A 12007-nucleotide genomic window follows, 5' to 3' on the forward strand; every position below is an offset into this window, starting at 1 on the left:
AGTTGGCTGCTGGCTGGTGGTTCAGCACATGCCCATGGCAGAAGGCAAGCGTGAATGCTGTAATATCTGCAATAAAGGAATGTCAGAGAGTCCAACCTTACCTCGCATATTTTTCCAATTGCCGGATGAGAGGAATCTTCCTTGTTTCACGACAACAGGATACTATTAAAAAGAAAAATGAGACCTTAAAAATTTTAAGTTTGGTTACAGAAATAAAACATACATTTAAACAAACTTCAATAGAAGGATTAAATAATATAATGAAACAAATTAGAGCAATTGGATTGGAAGATTGATCTAGGGGAACGCATTGAAACTTCAACTAGAATTTTTTGTAATACAAGATTCAAAAAAAGAGAATAGAAAGAATGAAAGGAATAAAATAATGAAGGAATAATGGAGGGAAATATCCTAAATATGAAGAAAAACCTATTAAAAAGCTTCATGTTGAATAAGAAGCAAACAATTACAATATAGGTTACCCTGTGTTTTTTAAGTGATATATGCCCAAACCAAAATAAGTCACGGTATTTTGAAATGATAGCCTAGAAAATGTAGATAAAAACAATGTTCACAAAGTGATTCACTGTGAGAGTGTTAATAAAATCACCTATACATCAGAAAACACAATAGGCCCTAAGATTTCATTCACAATTAAGTAAAGCCATTAAAAGATTATGTAATATCCTTAACCCTGCAGAGTTCACATCTGATCTGGGAGATATAAGCAAATTCTTTTCTTAACAAGAAATGTGCAGTTCCTATTTGAGAAATTAACTAAAATTTTACTGAAGTGTACAAGAAAGGATTTGAATAGATAAAGATAATTGTGGTGCTACTTATTGACAGGATTGAAAATAATGTCTCCCTAATTTAATGTATAACTTAAAAACATATATCAATGTACTAAAAGTGTTTCTTTTTAATTTTTTTTTAATCCCAAGGACATTTTTTCATTGCTTTTAAAGGAACATAAAGGGGTGCAGAGAAAGAGAAACATTGATGTGAGAGAGAAACATCAACTAGTTGCCTCCCACACACAACCCAACTTTGATCAAGCTGCAACCTTTTTGGTTTATAGAATGACCCTCCAACCAACTGAGACACATCCACCAGGGCCATAGTAAAAGTTTTTAATAGATATCAACATGCTAATTTTTAATATAACATTGAAAAAATATGTCCAAGTAAATAGGAGGATATTCTCTCCCAGGTCAAAATATACTATGATATTATAACAAAATAGGTTGGTATCAGGGTTTTGTTTTATTTGACTCTTTAGCCCATTGAGAATTGCCTTGAGATTGGCACTTGAAGAAGATGGGGAAGTTGAAGGCCCATTTGACAGAGTAAGAAGTTGAACTGGGATATAGGACCAAGAATTGTCTCAGTCCATGAGGTTGTCCTGCCTCCAATTCCCTGGCTTGGTTGGAAACTCCCTGTCCCACACGGGTTGCAGGACCATGGCATAAAAACAAATTTATTCAGAATACTGTATTTTGTCTGGAGGGATGAAAAGCAGCTAACCTCTCTAGAAGAAGTGAGCTCACAACTTCCATCTCCCATGCCTTTTATTGAGGAGGGTTTTGGGAGATACAAGGTCAAGACTTACGAATCATCAATAAGCTTTTATATGCTTGGATTACAGTTGACAGTTACTGATTACAGATATCAATTTAGAGAACACAGTGACCAGTCTGTGTCAGGGTCTATTAAACATCTTGATGCCTCACTAGCATTAGGTGCAAGGCTTCATATATTTTTAGCTACAGATTGTATATAGTTAACTAAGAGATAAGAAAAGCAGAGCAAGCTCTAAAACATAATATTCATTCTTTAAATCCAATTCCCATGGGAACCTTCTGAATGGCCTTCAGTCCTGTCTGCCTCTTTCCTTCCAGTCTTCCACTGAGTCTTTTTAATTTATTTGTTTGTTTGTTTGTTTGTTTGTTTTTAGAGAGAGGGGAAAGTAGAATGAGAGGGAGAGAAACATCACTGTGTGGTTTTGCCTCTCACTTGCACCCCCAACAGGAGACCTGACATGCAGCCTAGTCATGTGCCCTGACTGGGAATCGAACCAGCGACACTTGTTTTGCTGGCCGATGCTCAATCCACTGAGCCACAGCAACCAGGGCCTTTCCGTTGTGTCTTAAAGGCCTTTCTGCAGGGGCCCTGGCTCATGGCTTGGGCTACAATTCCTAAAACCACAAGGAGTGGTGCTCTACAAGTCCACACTATGGAGAGTTTTGGAGTTAGAGTAGCTCCTCAGAGTTGTTCTAACCTGGGCAGCAATGGCATTGATACCCTCAGTGGACTGGTCATTGGTTGTAGACTCTCCACAGAGGGCACGCCCTTAGATGAGGCTGCTCTCTACAGCCCAGGCAATCTCTGGAGGGGCTTACATATGATGACATCTGCTGACTGCCTGTAGCTGGGACAAGTACTTTGTTTTCTTTTTCAATTACAGTTTGCATTCAGTATTATTTTGCATTAGTTTCAGGTGTACAGCATAGTGGCCAGAAAAATCACATACTTTACAAAGTATTCCTTCTAATATTTCCAGCACCTTGCATAGTTATTACAATATTATTCATTATATTCCCTATGCTGTACTTTACATCCCTGTGGCTGTTTTGTTAACTACCAATCTGTACTTCTCAATCCCTTTATCTTTTCACTCAATCCCTCAGCCCCACTTCCCCCAGCAACCATCAGTCTGTTCTCTGTATTTATAAGTCTATTTCTGTTTTGTTTGTTTATATTGCTTTTTAGACTCCACATATAGGTCAAATATTTTATTTGTCAAAATTCTAGTAGGTTCTTTCTTCTCCTCCTGAACGCATAAAAGCATTGTCCCAATGGAGGTCTTGTTAAAGCATCTCTCCTTAATACTTTTCTCATCTTGCATTTCATGTTATCTTTTGAAATATTTAAGTATATGGGTATGTCAGAGAATAAACACAGTAGACTTGGGTATGTCAGAGAATAAACACAGTAGACTCCACTGTGATAATCACTGCAGTGTCAATATTTTAATTTATTTTATTCACAAAGTTAATGTATGTTCAATGAAGAAAATTAGCAAATGAAGCACAAGACAGAAAAGTTATCACAAAAAAAGTAAAAATCATTTATATACCTATTATGTGGTACATTTTTCTAGACTAATTTCATTTGTTAATCACCTTTCTCTACTATTCTGTTCGTTAACAATATAGGAACTTCTAAACATGTTAAAAAATTTTAAATCCTCACCTGAGGATATGTTTACTGACTTTAGAGAGAGAGGACAGGAGAGCAAGAGAAAAACATTTATTGGTTGCCTCCCATATGCACCCCAACCAGGGATTGAACCCAAAATCCAGGTAGGTACCCAGACTGTGAATCAAACCCACAATCCTTTTATGTTTGGGAAGACATTCCAACCAACTGAGCAATCAGCCTGAGCTAACTATTCTTATATAATATGTTTCCATCTTCTGTCCTGCTAATATTATTAAGTATGATATATTTAAGTAACTCTCAACTGTTGGAAATTTATTTTATTTTTCGTTATAAATTTACAAATAAATAATTGTATACAAACATGTTTGCACATATATCATATTATTCTTTTATTTATTGGAAATGAGCCTTCTGTTCTTTATCATAAATAAGATAAAGTGATATGCTCAGGAATCAGTTTATTTCACATAGTAAAGCACCCCAAGTAGGTGTAGCCAACTGAAGAATAGTGAAGTTTTTCACAGCGAGGGTGAGCCAGACAGAAGTGTCATAAAATACACATCCTTGGATGTCTATCAAAGATTCCAAAGATATCAGTGTTTGAATATGAGAATATGAAGAGATAAATGAATCGCAATAAGCATGAATTTAATAGTTAATTTTATGACTTTCTGGGAGTTAATTTCTTAAAAAATTTTTTTCCATTACTGAGAAAATTAATGCAAGAAAAAAATAAAATTTATCCATATATTTTAAGAGGTTCTTGAGTTTGATGAAGACATTGGAACTGAATAGAAATACCTAATGTCAAAAATCATCTGAGAACACAAATGGATACTAACATTTTATGAAAGGAGTTTCTCTTCCAATGGAAAAGAAATTCAAAGAGTGACCTTATGGTCTAGAAGACTGAAGTTTAAATATCTAAAAATATAAAATAAACTTAAAAATTTAAGCATCTGTGATTAAAGCAAGCAAAACAATAATCTGTGATCATTAAAATTTTATTTTTCTAGGGGGCTTACCTTTTGTTTTAATCCTATAAGAATAGTCTTTGTGGATTATACATATATTATTAAGTTACATGATTGTTAGTGTGATAAAATTGAAGTTTCCTTGTATGGTTTAAGTATGTATTACATTTTGTACCAGTATAAAAGAAAAATAAAAATGTTTTCTTTTTCTTGTAATTATAGCAATGCATGATTCAAACCTCCTTTGTTTTTATTTCCACTATTATCACTCACATCTGTTATGGATTAAACAACTCTAGGCCCCTGGACTTTAACTCTGACTTTCTGGATAGAAATCTGATAGCCATTCTTCACTGAACTCTACATTTAAGGAAAAGAAAGAAAAATACCCAACTTCTCCCAACATTTTTTGCAGTCTTAGTGCTTCTTTCCACTAAAACATTACATTTTCCCCAATGTTTACTTTAACTAACTTTTGAATAGTTACACACCTGAAATTATCTGGGTACTCATGTAACAGCCTTCCTATAGCAACCATATAAAAATCTTTATATAGAACATGAAGCTCTAATACAGATTTTAGGAACTGGGTTTTATTACCTTTATATCTCAAGGAAAGCAAAATATATAATGGTGTTTTACAAATTTGTTTCAGCAAGTAGATCAGTTCACAGAAATGTTGGTGAATATAGTTTCTGTGTGTGATTTGCTCGTCCTTGTGGAAATAACATGAATTGATTTAAAATGGAAATCGTCTGCTTTAATAATGATAAGACAGTTTATAAAATGACATTGTTATTTGTTCAGAATTTTGGTTGAATACTTGAGCTTTTTTGGTAACAACTTAATGCTAAGTTTTAGCTAGAACATAGTTAACAGGAGTGCTGCCTGAGAGAGGGGTCAAATTGCTGTACACGGGTTTATGTTGTGGCTTTTGGCAATGATGTAGGAAAACTAAGGCAGCTAATGTGTTCTTGTTTTTTCTATTTCTCCTTGAACACAGAAAACCTCTTACTATTATGATTTCATTTCTTCTGGATCACACAGTTTCCCAGGCTCTCATCTTCACCAGAAATCTGTGGACTGATGTTCATGTTCTTTGTGGCTTACTGGAGACACGGCCAAACAGAAGGGCTTGAATCTAAAATTTGTATGATGATCAAGGAGTCTGTGCTGCTTTTTCGCTCACCACTCCACTCATTTTATTCTTCATGTCTCTTTCCTTTCTCTTCTCTTCATCCCATGTCTCTATATAATGTGGGGTCATAATTCCATTTCTCAAAACATTGAGCTTATCATCTATGTTTACCTGGCTGGATCTAATCACAGACTGTACATGTGGAAAGAGCTTAGTTCTGGCTTCGGGTCTTCCACTAACCTGTCACTATGATCCAGTCTTTCAGACCTGTGACACCAAGTGAGGGGCACAGCAAAAAGCAACATGTGAGCCTTCTTGACTATTTCTTTCTTTTTTAAAAGTATTTTTTATTTATTTATTTTTAGAAACAGAGAAAGGGAAGGGGAAAGAGAAAGAGAGAAAAACGAATGTGTGGTTGCCTCTTACACGCCCCCAACCAGGGACCTGGCCCACAACCCAGGCATGTGCCTTGACTGGGAATCAAACCTATGACCCTTTGGTTTGCAGGCCAGTACTCAATCCACTGAGCCACACCAGCCAGGGCTTGATTCTTTATTGTCAGAAAAACAGACTAATGCTTCTCGTTTTTGAGTTTTCTTTTTGGTTAACATTTTAATGAAATGGAATGAATATTAATACTCTTGGTTTCATCATAGACTAGAAGTTTTGAATTTTATTTTTGACCATTGCTTTGAGGGCAGCATTTATTATAGTTATCATAAAGCTCCTTACTTTTGTAAGACCACAGGCAAGTGATAATGTGCCCGAGATAAATTAGGCTTTGTGCTTTCATCATTCTAGGACTTATAGATTTCATCTTTCATATTAGTCCATTTCCCAGCAGAAAGTAGTGTGCTAAAAAGGGGCCATTGGCATGAATTTAATAAGGGATTTTTACAAGTTAATGGAAACCAACTAGGAAGAGTGAATAAGCCCAGGGCTACCAATATTAGGAAATTGCTCCTCTCTGTGGGTGGGTGGGGAGACCTGTTGGTAGCTCTACAAGGTTTGTAGCCTTTGGTAGAATAATACCTGCATGACAATGAGCAACATCAGCCGGGAGGGAGTTGGGGGAATAAGTGCCCTGACAGCTTCCTCCTCCTACCCTGTGATCTTGGGCTACAAACTCATTGTTCAATCATCACCAAAGCCAAAGGTAAGAGTCTTTTTGTGGTTGTTCATAGAGAACAACCTCTTGAAGCACAGAACAAGGTAAAGAATATTGGAAAGGGGACACGAAGGGACAAATAGGAATAAACAACACTTCTGTAAATTGGCAATTTTACCTTAAGGACTCAAAGTTTATTTCTGCTCTACAATTCTGCCACTCTCTTTCTTATACATAGCTACTTGCCATACCTCAAATATGTAATTTCTTATATGGTTTTATGTTAGTATATTAATTATGACTTATCATTTCCATAATGCTTTATTTAAAAGATGTCTTGGAATCTTTTTGTTATGTGCAATTTGTTTCAGTATTGATATCTCCTGGTGTTCATGGCAGTATCACGTTAATATCTTGAATGCTACATAAAAACCAGTCCAATAGATTTGAATTTAGAATTGTTCAATTTGGAAAAAGAGAAAAGGAAACAAGGTAATCACAATCACCTCTCAATTTTTACTCAGCTATGATACCCGTTAGTATTTTGACAAAATTTATTTCAGATTTTTTTGTACACAATACTTGAACCATCAAGTTAAACAAAATTAAACAAACTCCTAATTTTAGAATTGTATTTGCTAATTTGCATAGATGATGTCAAAAAATATGTTACCCAAATTTAAGGGAATTTTATGGTCTTTTTCACAATACTGCATTTCTTTTAATTGCAGGTTATTATATAATTAACTTAATGATATCTTCCTATAATCATATTTCCATCACTTTTATGCTTATGTCTTTTCTATATCATAATGAAATAAAGATTTATTAGCTTTTCTTTCTACTCGTATGCAAGGCCACCATTGCCCAAATAGCAATTTTGATCATCTGAGAACATATTTTGATTAGTGATACTCCATTTGTACAATATGAAAGAGTGTTCCCTTTCTCCAAATAGGGAGCCCTTCTAGGACACGTACTTTGGGAGAGGAGCACAGGCCATGTTTCAGAGATCACTAATTCTTTTATTCTTGCATCTTCATCTTTAGTTTCACAGAATCCAGTCAATGATTTTTTTTTGTTTGTTTTTTAATCCTCACCAGAAGATATGTTTATTGATTTTAGAGAGAGAGAAGGGAAAAGAGAGAGAAATATCAATCGGTTGCCTCCTGCATGTGCCATGACTGGGGATTGAACCTGAAACCTTTGGGTACATGGGACAATGCTGCAATCAACTGAGACACCCAGCCAGGCCAGGGCCCACTCAATGGTTTTCTAGGTAAATTAGGTTAATCCTTTTCTTCATCACTCCTATCAATGTGATTTTGTTATTTATTTGTAATACAGTGAATCTTATTTTTTATAATTAGCATTCTACTCTGTGTTTCCCTCGCACCTTGTTCAATTTTTTATGAGTTCTGACAAATACATATAGTCCTGTATCCATCACCACACTCATGGTAAAATTCACACCCCCTAATTTCTCTAACACTGATCCTACTTGTAGAAATCTGTCATTTTTAGCAAAATGTTTAAATTAATGTACGTTTAAAATCTATTCTTTGCAGGATATTTTTTCTGTTTCTCCTCCCACTCTTCTGTCGCTTTCTCTCCTCTTTTTACTCTCTTTCTAGAAAATGATTTCATAGTTCCTATTTATTTTATTATTCACTTTTGATCACAAACAACATATATCTAGATAAGCTATGTCTGAAAATCATGTATATGAACTCTTTTTGACTCTGCCAGTTTACCTGAATCTTGGTTGTATATGAACTTTACTGAAGAATGTCTGTTGTATGGTGATTATTCAGACATACAGCTGCCTGTGAGGGGAGAAAACCTATGGATATGGTTAATAGACACCTCAGAAATTGTTTTTTGGTTTTCTCTAAATTCTATAAAAAGTGATTGAACATCTCCACTTCATAACATCCACAAGGTGGTGGGTGTGCCTTGTCTCATTTTGGGAGGGAGAAATAAATTTAAATGCATTTTATCCACTCTCCATCCCAAAACTTTCTTACAGTCTGCCACTATAACTTTGATTTGTAGGGTATGTACAGTTACCCACTCTCCACCCTTACCATTCAACCTATCTTTCTTATTTAGGAATCTAGGTCAATGGACGGTATTAGTGGTATGTAGCCTGGCATTCTTCCTTTTTATGCTGTATTGATATGCCGTGATGAAATGGATTGAAGAAACATTATCCTATGTCTTCTGCACAACTCAACAATATTCATAATTGTGATTCCTCCATGTTGGTAAACATATGTAGGGTCTTTCAGTATTTCTTCCCACAAACTTTACAATGCCTCTGAGCAATAGAGTTCTGCATCATTTCTGCTGTCCTCTTCAATTTGCTCCAAACTCTTTTTTAAACTTGTGCATCTGTGCCATGAGGCTGGAGGCATTCTGTTTCAGTTTAGGTGACTTTTTTTCACTTCTTTTTAAAAAAATTTATTCAGTTTAAATGAGGAAAATTTTACAGACATATGTGCTAATTATTATTTAATTTAATTTTTATCTATTAACTTCTAAGTTCAATGACATTATTGATAATTATTCTCTTAAAAATTTACTCTTTACTGTTTCATTAAAAAAAGAAAACACCTAATTAATTTTAGCAATACTTTTAGTTCTGTGTTTTGTAATTTATTGTTCTTGTCCATCCCAAGAAGTACATCTTAGTATATCCAGCTTGTGCTTATATGGAATTAATTTGGTCATGGTTGCATCTATAGATTTGAGAAATTAAATACAACAGATATGCACACACACATCATAGAATACCATCAAAAGTTGCTCTAGAGATGGAGGCATAGAAGACATGCTGCATCTCCCTCCACAACTAAGAATGAATACAACTACTGCAAAACCAGAAATAACCAGAAGTTCCAGAAAATAAAGCTACATGGAAGTCCAGCATATGAAGTTATAAAGAAGTTGTGCATGTCCAGAGGGGTAGGAGGGGCAAAGCTAGGACAGAGAGGTCAAGCTGTGCTGGCAGTGGTAGCTGCAGTGATGGTGGTGGGATGACAGTAAGCACAGACACCCATATTTAAGGGGAGGCGAGAAGCACCTGGGGAGCACCCCTGGCTACAGACCAAACTGGTCAGCTTGTGATTCCAATGCTGAGAAAGGCAGACCCCCATTGCCTTGGACTGTGAGGACAGGAGGATGTGGGGATGAAGGAGGAGGCTCCTGGTCTCTCAGTGGAGAGTAAATGGCAGAAATATATCTTGGATCCCCACCCCCACACAAAACATCACAGCCTGGTGAGAAGGGTCACCCGGTAGTGATAAGTGTATGGGTCTCCACCCCCTATAGTGAGGGAGGTGTGACAGCCCTGCCCAGGAAGCAAGGATAAACACAAAACTGTGAGATAGCACAGATCATGAAAGAGATCCAAGTGACACAGCTGACCAGCTAACAAATATCTAATATAATGGATCAGCAGAAAGAAAATCTGTCTGAAGCACAGTTCAAAGCTTTGGTTATACGAATGCTTACAGACTTAACAGCAGATCTTAAACAAGATGGGGAAGGAATGAAAGCTAGTCCTGCTAAAATGAATGAAAACACATATAAAACTAGTGGTGAGGGAAAGAAAGCCAGGGATCAAATAAACAAATCGGAACATAGGGAAGGAACAGTCAACCAGTGCAGAAAAAGGAAACAAAAAGTGAAGAAAATGAGGAGAGGCTCAGAAACCTATGGGACAGCTATAAGCATACCAACATCAAAATCACAGGGTTGCCAGAAGGTGAAAAAGAACTACAAATTGAAAAATTATGTGAAACAATAATGAAGCAGAACTTCCCTAACTTGGGGAAGGAAATAGATTTACAGGTCCAGAAAGCACAGAGATTTCCAAAAATACCGGATCCAGGGAGAACCACATCAAGACACATTATAATCAAAATGTCAAAAATTAAGGGTAAAGAGAGAATCTTAAAAGCAGCAAGAAAGAAGAAGAGAATTACATACAAAGGGGTCCCAATAAGACTCTCTGCTGACTTCTCAAAAGAAACTCTGCAGGCAAGAAGGGATTGGCAAGAAATAGTCAAAGTAATGAAAAGTAAAAACCTATAACCATGATTACTCTATCCAGCGAAGCTGTCATTCAGAATAGAAAGGCAGAGAAAGTGCTTCCAGGACAAAGTAAAACTGAAGGAGTCCATCAGATCCAAACCACTGTTATTTGAAATGTTAAAGGGACTTGTTTAGGATCAAAAGTATGAATATTAAAATGAAAACTGTATCACAACAACCAACAACAGAAGCTAGGGAATTGAAACAAAGGCAAACTAAGTAGGCAACAAGAGTGGGAAAAGAATTATAGATATGGGAAACATATTGGGGGGAGGTCAGTGGGAAGGGAAAGGGTAGAAAGGGAGGGAGTTGGTACAGGAATTAAGAAGCATAGTAGGAGAAGTGGAGTAGATAGGAAGATGTTGAGAAGAACTATATGCACAACCAATGGGCATGGACAACTGGAGGGAGGGGAGTCACTGGGCGGAGGGGAACAAAGGGAAAATAAATTGGGACAACTGCCACAGCATAATCAATAAAGCTATTTTTTAAAAAAGTTATTCTAATTATGGATGCCTAGAGAGACTATTGAGGTAAATTATAGAGTTGAGAAGTGACAGTATATTCAAGTATTGAAATAAATTACTTCTTTCCTAGTCTATAGATTTGTTTCTGAATGGAAACATATATATACATATATATGTTTAAATTATCTTTATAAATATAGAAACACAGAAACTTCTTTATAAATATATATCTTTATAGATAGGTAGATATAAACCACAACTCTGTTTTCTGATAAGTACAAGCAGCAAATAGAGATGTTTATTCCATAGTATTTACAAGAGCATTTTGTTACATTACTGTCTAACTGAAAGTAGGTCAAAATACCCATTCAATTGTTCTAGGCTTTCTCAAAGGACATGTATATGGAGAGAATATAGATCTAAAGAGAGGGTCATAACAAAATGCTTACATATTTAGGGATTTCCAGACCATTTCAAACTACTTATCCTCTCAGTATTGCTTTTTTTTTTTTTTAGTTGTATTTTGTTTTTATTTGTTTAGATTTAGTTGTTGGTAGTTATGAGTCTGTTGTCATTTAAGTGTTCATAGTTTTGACCTTCTTTTTCTTAGGTAAGTGCCTTTGACATTTCACATAATAATGGCTTCGTGATGATGAACCCCTTTAGCTCTACCTTGTCTGGGAAGCACTTCATCTGGCCTTCCATTCCAAATGATAGCCTTGCTGGATAGAATAATCCTGGTTGCAGGTTGCCTTTCATCACATTGAATACTGCTTGCCAGTCCCATCCTGCCTGCAAAGTGTCCTCTGAGAAATCAGCTAATAGTCCTATATAAGGCACTCCCCTGTAGGCAACTCTCCACCTCTCTCTTCCTGCCCCCAGGACTCTCTCTTTATCTTTCACCTTTGGTACCTCAATCGTGATGTGCCCTGGTGTGGTCCCCTCTGGGTCCAGCTCACCTGGGGCCCTCTGTGCTTCCCGGACCTGTATGTCCATC

This window comes from Furipterus horrens, unplaced genomic scaffold, assembly GCF_987537825.1.
Source record: "Furipterus horrens unplaced genomic scaffold, mFurHor1.1.pri manual_scaffold_5, whole genome shotgun sequence".
Taxonomy (NCBI): Eukaryota; Metazoa; Chordata; class Mammalia; order Chiroptera; family Furipteridae; genus Furipterus; species Furipterus horrens.